Here is a 6,949-nt window from a genome sequence, read left to right as displayed (position 1 = left end):
ACTCCAATTTTATTCCAAATGTTATCTGATTCCTATTGGATTCGGTGAGAATTGTCTTATAAGACAATACATACATATTCTGTAGGATAACTTCAACAGGATTTTATTGGATCCAATTGGGTCTTTCTCTCTCTCTCACTCACTCACACACACACGCATGCACACACATGCACGCACACACACACACACGGTTTTGCTATCTTTGCTTTCTACATGGTAGGGAAGGCATATTTGGACACAGCAAAGATAGCAAAGTGTACCAAGGCAACTATGTCTGAATACTTGGTACACTGTAAGAAAGAAAAAAAAAGTAGAATTAGACCCTTTTCACATTTCCGGGTTTCTCAGAGCGGAAGTGGTCATAGTTAGGTTAACTTCCCCTATGATAAAGAACTATGGTTTTACTATAGTAAAACTGTAGTTTAACTATGACTGTAGTAACCGTGGTATTTTGGTGCGAACCATGGTTTTACTACAGTTATTGTAGTAATACTATAGTAAAACTGTAGTTTTAATTACTGTAGTAACTGGTATTTTTAAAAAACATGGTTTTAATACCATGGTTTTACTACAGGTATATTGTAGTAATACTACAGTAAAACCATTGTAACCATAACTGCAGCAACCATGGTTTTTGCAGTAAACATGGTTTTAAAAAACATGGATCATGTACCATAAATTGGTTGTATTACCACAGTGCAACCATGGTTTTACTAAATTATCTTGAAGTACATTTAAGAAATTAAGTTACAACAAACATCTACAAAATAACAACAGAAAGAAGTTACCATTCTATGATACAAACTTTATTACAGAAATGACATAATCTGTACAAAAATATAAACTTTCATGTGTTCTCATGTGACATAAAATAATAAACTACAAAGTTGTACATTATTGGTGATAAAGTGGTGCTGTGCAATGGTTAAAAAATTCAGTTTCTAATTTACAAATACAAAAATAGCAATTGGTTCCACTGTAATAATGATTTGTATACAAAAATAACATTGTACAAATAAAAATGACTTAAAGCACCTTTAAATACACAGCATCTTCCTCCTCTAAAATGTCTATAACCTGCAAACATGCGCCCAAAACAAGCATACGTTTGCAATTTATACTGTACATAAATTAACAGGATTATAACAACATTACTTAACAATTAATTACTTTATTACTTAAAAACATTACTAAAATGTTATTTTCTTTTTATGGAAAAATCTTACATATACTACACAATAAAAATCAGAAGAAATTAGTGTTTTTTTTTAAATAATGTTTAAAATGATATCCACTCCCAATAGATAAAGACATGAAGTCTCCTAGTGGGGGACGAATACATTCTAGGTGGAAAAATGTTCGAAAACATGTGATGCAGCATCCATGCCTGCAGCCGTCAGTGTGAAGTCTGTCGTATAGGCCGGCAGGTTACAGTCCAGCTTTGGTTTGGTTCTTTCTTGCCCTTCAGCCCAAATGGATGTAGGAGCTAAAATGAGAAGAATACACACCACATTAACACACGGCTTGCTGGAATTCTTAACTGTACTATCGAGTAGCCATTTAATAATGTCCAAGTGCAATGATGTCTATTCAGTCGGTGTTTTCACAACCCATAAATTATTATGGCTCCAAAAGAAAAGCAGAAAGAATGTACATTAAAGGATTAGTTCGACCCAAAATGATAATTCCTGATCTTTTACTCACCCCAATGCCATCCAAGATGTTCATGTCTTTCATTCTTCAGTAGAAAATAAATAAACATGTATATACTTTTTAACCTCAAATGCTCGACTTTGATGATGTAAGGCTTTGTGGCGTCATTATGTTGGAAAGGTCACGCGTGTGATGTATGTGGAAGTACCGTCCCAGTGTTAAAACAAACGTGCAAAGACTAAATCAAACACTCTTTACAAAAATAAAAGGTAAAACAACGATGTCGGACAATTTTAAAGTTAGAGGAGAACATGAGATGGAGTTTTTCGGCACTGGGTCAGCACTGACCTTTCTGGCGTAATACGCAGTGGGAAAACAACATCAAAGCCGTGCATTTGAGGTAAAAGGTATGTAAATGCTTTTTTCTTTTCTTTTTTTTTGAAAATGACCGATGGAAATTATCAGGAAATTTTAATTTTGGGGTGAACTAATTCTTTAACAATACAGAACACGATTTTAGATTCAAATTCGATTTCTATTAGTTATAAATCTGCCAGGTTCTCACAACAGCCAATCACAGCGCACTCCCTCTCACGAATACTGATTACTCACACACTAACCTCATCACACTCATCTCCACTATAGATAATACCAGTAAAACTCAATAGTTTTGTGACCTGTTTTAATATAAACAGGGTTTGTGTTTTCAGGTTTACTTGTTAATTTAATATTGCTCATACAGTGTCACTTATGTTTTGAATGTCAAAGCCTTCTTAATATGTATAATTTTGCTAAAGAAAATAACTAAAATCATGCTGATATTATGTCAAATATTATGTGAAATACATGCATATAAAATTACCTTCCTCAGTTCACCCGTTTCTTACAGCTTTGTCAGCAGCTTCCTCCAGAAATGTTGGAATCTTCCCCTCTGTTGTAGATGGGTTATTTTGTCCCTCCTGAAATCACAGAACATTTTTACAATATTTGTTTACCAGTTTGCAGCTAATTTTCGCACTCCATGTAACTGACATCATCGATGAACAGTAATGTTACAGTGTATACTTTTAGATTTTTGATATGTACCATTGACAAATTAGCAGCAAAACCTTAACAAAACTATCAAAACATTTAAGTTTCACATAAATATTTATTTAAAAGCTCAAGCTTTCATAAACAAGGGCTCAATTAATCAAATCGTTATCTTAAGTTACCTCTTGTGAAAACGGTTGAGATGCTGACTTTTCCCGAAGACACTAAACCATTTCTATCAAGTAAATATTCAACAGAAGTGTGTCAGTTAAAGTAAGAAAGGTGTCAGGAACAGATGTGTGTATTATTTGTGTGGTTTTAGGGACTAAACTCACCTGAAACTAGTGAAAACAGCGCCTGAGGAAGTGCTGCTCCGAGTCCCTGTTTCCATGGCAACTCTGCTCCAGTGTGGTTTGAAGAAAGCGATTGGAATGTCCAACGTGCATGCGCATTAAAACACCACAGTCACACATCATTTACATAAATAACCATCTAGATTTAAAACATTACATAAATAAAAATCACTGCATGAAAAGTGGGATTTTTGTCAGTAAGCGGCACTGTAGATTGTCGTGGAAGATCAGGTTTACGACTGTACACGGCAGTTTGCAGGCGACACCGAAAACTGCCGTGAATTGTCAGAAATTGACGTGGGCCTTGCTTGGCAGTTGTCCCCCCCAAGACCCCCCTTCCCTTAACTCCAGGGGAGGCTTTAACATGTAAATGAACATGCTGTGAGCTATACAAATGCAAATCAGGGTAGCAGGAGTTTTAACCCATGTGACATTTTTCTAAAAGGTATTAACTTCCTTCTAAGAAAATCTCTTAGATAGATCAGGCTCAGTATAGCCTAATTGTAAAATCTTAAACTTAAGCTTGAATTTATATATTTGATGAAAGTATTCTAGATTATTTACTGTGTGTCATTTGCAATCAGTCCCCGTGAATTCAGTGTGACTTGCAATTTTGACCAATCACCGCAACTTTTACCAATCATTGCGGTCTCCTGCTAATAAGCGGCGTCATACATCAGCAAACTTTATATATCATTGCCTGTCAAAATTAACGTGTTAACGCAAATTAATTTTAACGGCACTACATATATATGTGTGTGTGTGTGTGTGTGTATATATATATATATATATATATATATATATATATATATATATATATATATATATATATATATATATATATATATATATATACAGGGGTTGACATTAACTTTTTTGCTCACCGGCCACCGTGGCTAGTGGTTTTCCAAAGTTACTAGCCACTCAGCATTTTCACTGGCCACAATTTTGCTGTTTGGAAATTACATTGTATATGTTTAAAGTTGACTTTGGCATATATAAATTACTTGATTTTGAATCATTTTACTTTATTTAGAAGATTTAAAACCCTTTCAAACTTTCAAATGCAGAATGACCCCCCAAATCTTGTATATCAGCTGGGATGTGCAGGTGGGCAAGGGGTGGGCAATATAATAGATTATAATAGAATATAATAGGCTAATATGAGAAAGGTAATATGACAGGCTATGAGTTATTTTTGTTAGGATATATATATATATATATATATATATATATATATATATATATATATATATATATATATATATATATATATATATATATATATATATCAGTGGCGGCTACTGGTCTGTCAGAGAGGGGAAGCTCATTTTCGGCCTACATCATAAAATTGTCTATTTATTTAAAAGTAAATTCTGCCCTACGTTCCTTTTCAAGAAAATGGTCTGTGACCCTGTCGTCCCAACTAGGAGTCTTTTCAAGTGACTTGACCAGTGACCTCTCAATGGCCAGCAGAGCTATAAAAAAAATATTAAACTCTGTAAAACTGAAACAAGGAATGTGGTGTATAATTGTGTGAAATGTATGATGAAAATCAAGCAATTTCGCCAAGCAAATATCAAAGAAATAGGTTGCATTAGTTTTTATTTCGACTGAACTCGAGAAATCCGCGATGGGACTGAGCGCGAATAGGCTAGCTTCAGTGATTCCTTATAGTACAGAATCGCTGTCAGTCAAAAGGAGATGCAGTCTTTTGACAGACCCTCCAATCATCACGCAGAAGCTCAGAGTCCGGGCCAGCCCACTCCCCATTCACCCCCAGAGACGCTGAGCGTCCGTGGGCGGGACATAATCGCAGCGTTTATCCAATGACCGTCTAGTTTCGAAGCACTGAAAAAAACCGTTCAAAGCAGCCCCATTGAAGTCAATGGACGCTGGGCTTCAATAGGAAAATGCACTGTGAAGCTGCGGGAATGTATGAGAAGGAAATCGAGTCAGCCGACCTGCTATATGTAACTGATTCTGAACAAACTCATCTTGGAGATGAACGTTTTCTAACGCATTTTTAGTCAATAAAATGTTAATACAATAGTACATATTTGACCATTAATTTTGTGACATTATAAGGGAAGCCGAGCTTCCCTTGCAGTCTTAAAGAAATCGCCACTGATATATATATATATATATATATATATATATATATATATATATATATATATATATATATATATATATTTTTTTTTTTAAATATATAATATATATTATATAATATATAATATATAATTTAAAAAATACCCTAAGCAAATTACAAAAACAATAGTTATTAAAAATAAAATAAAAATTTCGGTACTAATACGACACAATGTAATTTATTGTCATTGGATACGACTTTCATCGAAAAGAATGTAACAAAATGTGGGCGTGGTCTGTGTTGTGAAATGAAACCACATTAAAAATTCCCTTAAACTGCGTTTGAAACATACAGCAAAGCAGCGACAGAGGAAAACACAGAGCCTGATATTATGCAAACATTTACCAATAATGTGGAAAGCGTTTTAAATCTGTTCAGTGGAAAATCCGCTGTGACGAATCTGTCCTCGTCTAACATCTGCTGTAAATCCAGGTAAAACTAGCTGCGTGCACGCGCCCGTCCCCAGATAACATGATCCCCAGTTGATCCGTAACACCGGCGGTAAGATCCGTAACACCGGCGGTACTAGCATGTAAGCTTAGCACACCAGCAAAAACAATTTATAAGATTAAAATCATGTTTTATACAAAACTTACTTCATATCACTTTATACTTTATAAGTCGAGTGTTTTATATAACAATCTGTGATCTCATGTAGCTTCGGGTCAAAAAATCTGACAGAAAATACACAATGCTGAAAGCTATATGGAATAGCATTGCATTATAAATATAGTCTGAAACCACCCAAAATGGCATGAAGAACACAGACCAACCATATATTGCCGCGACTGTGTGTTTATTGTCTTCAAACGTGTCTATCTGCATGCTATAGCAATCTGACGATCTCTGGAAGCTGTTTTGGTTCTCTTTCATCATCTCGTTTCGAGATCCACCTATGGGAAGGGCATCCGTACCTGACCTCTGCAGAAGCATCCAATTGCACCAAGTCTGACAAGACAGGCAGGAGCGCGCAGCCAATGCCCAGTAAGGCCCCACCCCTTACCTGCGGGCATATATAGGCTGCGTACGCTACTGTACATCAGTTGACATTCGCTTCTCGCGATCTCTGCACTAACACAGTTCGGTTGGATTTACGCTGTTCACCTTTTGTCTACAGGAGGAAATATCCTCGGATCAGCCTCCGCCAGGCGTGACAGTGTGTAATTCTACCAGTTCGCTGTGTCTGCTATCGGAGCCGCCCACGCTCGCACTCGTCTCCTGTAGGAAACAACTTTTTCCCGTTCTCCCAGCGTGCGCGAAGCACATGAGGCACTTCTGGAGCGACCCGCTTGACTTCAAACACGGTCTCGCGGGTCTGGAGGTTAAGGATATGGCGGCTCTCGGTATGGGCGAACCGCCTGCTATCGAACCCTCCATCGCCAGGCACCTCAACCCAACCCAAGGAGGGCTCCTCGCCCCTCCTAAGCCGGCCCTTCCTAATAAAATGGACCGTTTTTCTGCGTCTGTGCACCAGGCCGCTTATAAATCCTCGGCCTTGGCTGTGAGGGCCCTTAACGTCTCTTCCCTCCTCTCCGTCTACCAGGCGGAGATTCTGGACGACCTGGGCCAGCAGCTGGACAAGGGATCTCCTTCACCGGCCCTATGGAAGGAGATTGTCACGGTTAACAATCTCGTTCTCCGTAACGCTCGTCAGGCCGTCCAAGCCTGCGGGCGCTCTATGGCGCTCTCCGTTGTGGGAGAACGCGCGCTCTGGCTCAAACTCTCGGGCCTCCCGGATAGTGAGAAAAGACGCGTCGCG

The 6,949-nt window shown here is 37.6% G+C and overlaps 1 long non-coding RNA gene across 1 annotated transcript; it reads right to left on the bottom strand.

Moving 5' to 3' along the window:
- Nucleotides 1-859: 859 nt before the first annotated feature.
- LOC137093142 (uncharacterized) lies at nucleotides 860-3,202 on the bottom strand. The gene is made up of 4 exons (XR_010908399.1): nucleotides 3,021-3,202; nucleotides 2,868-2,920; nucleotides 2,516-2,612; nucleotides 860-1,486 (listed from the first exon to the last, which is right to left on the bottom strand). It is a non-coding gene; the product is annotated as an uncharacterized lncRNA (long non-coding RNA).
- Nucleotides 3,203-6,949: the final 3,747 nt, after the last annotated feature.

The sequence above is a fragment of the Pseudorasbora parva genome, chromosome 11 (genome assembly GCF_024679245.1).
Source record: "Pseudorasbora parva isolate DD20220531a chromosome 11, ASM2467924v1, whole genome shotgun sequence".
In the NCBI taxonomy this organism is placed as follows: Eukaryota; Metazoa; Chordata; class Actinopteri; order Cypriniformes; family Gobionidae; genus Pseudorasbora; species Pseudorasbora parva.
This window is presented reverse-complemented; position numbering and strand designations above follow the sequence as displayed.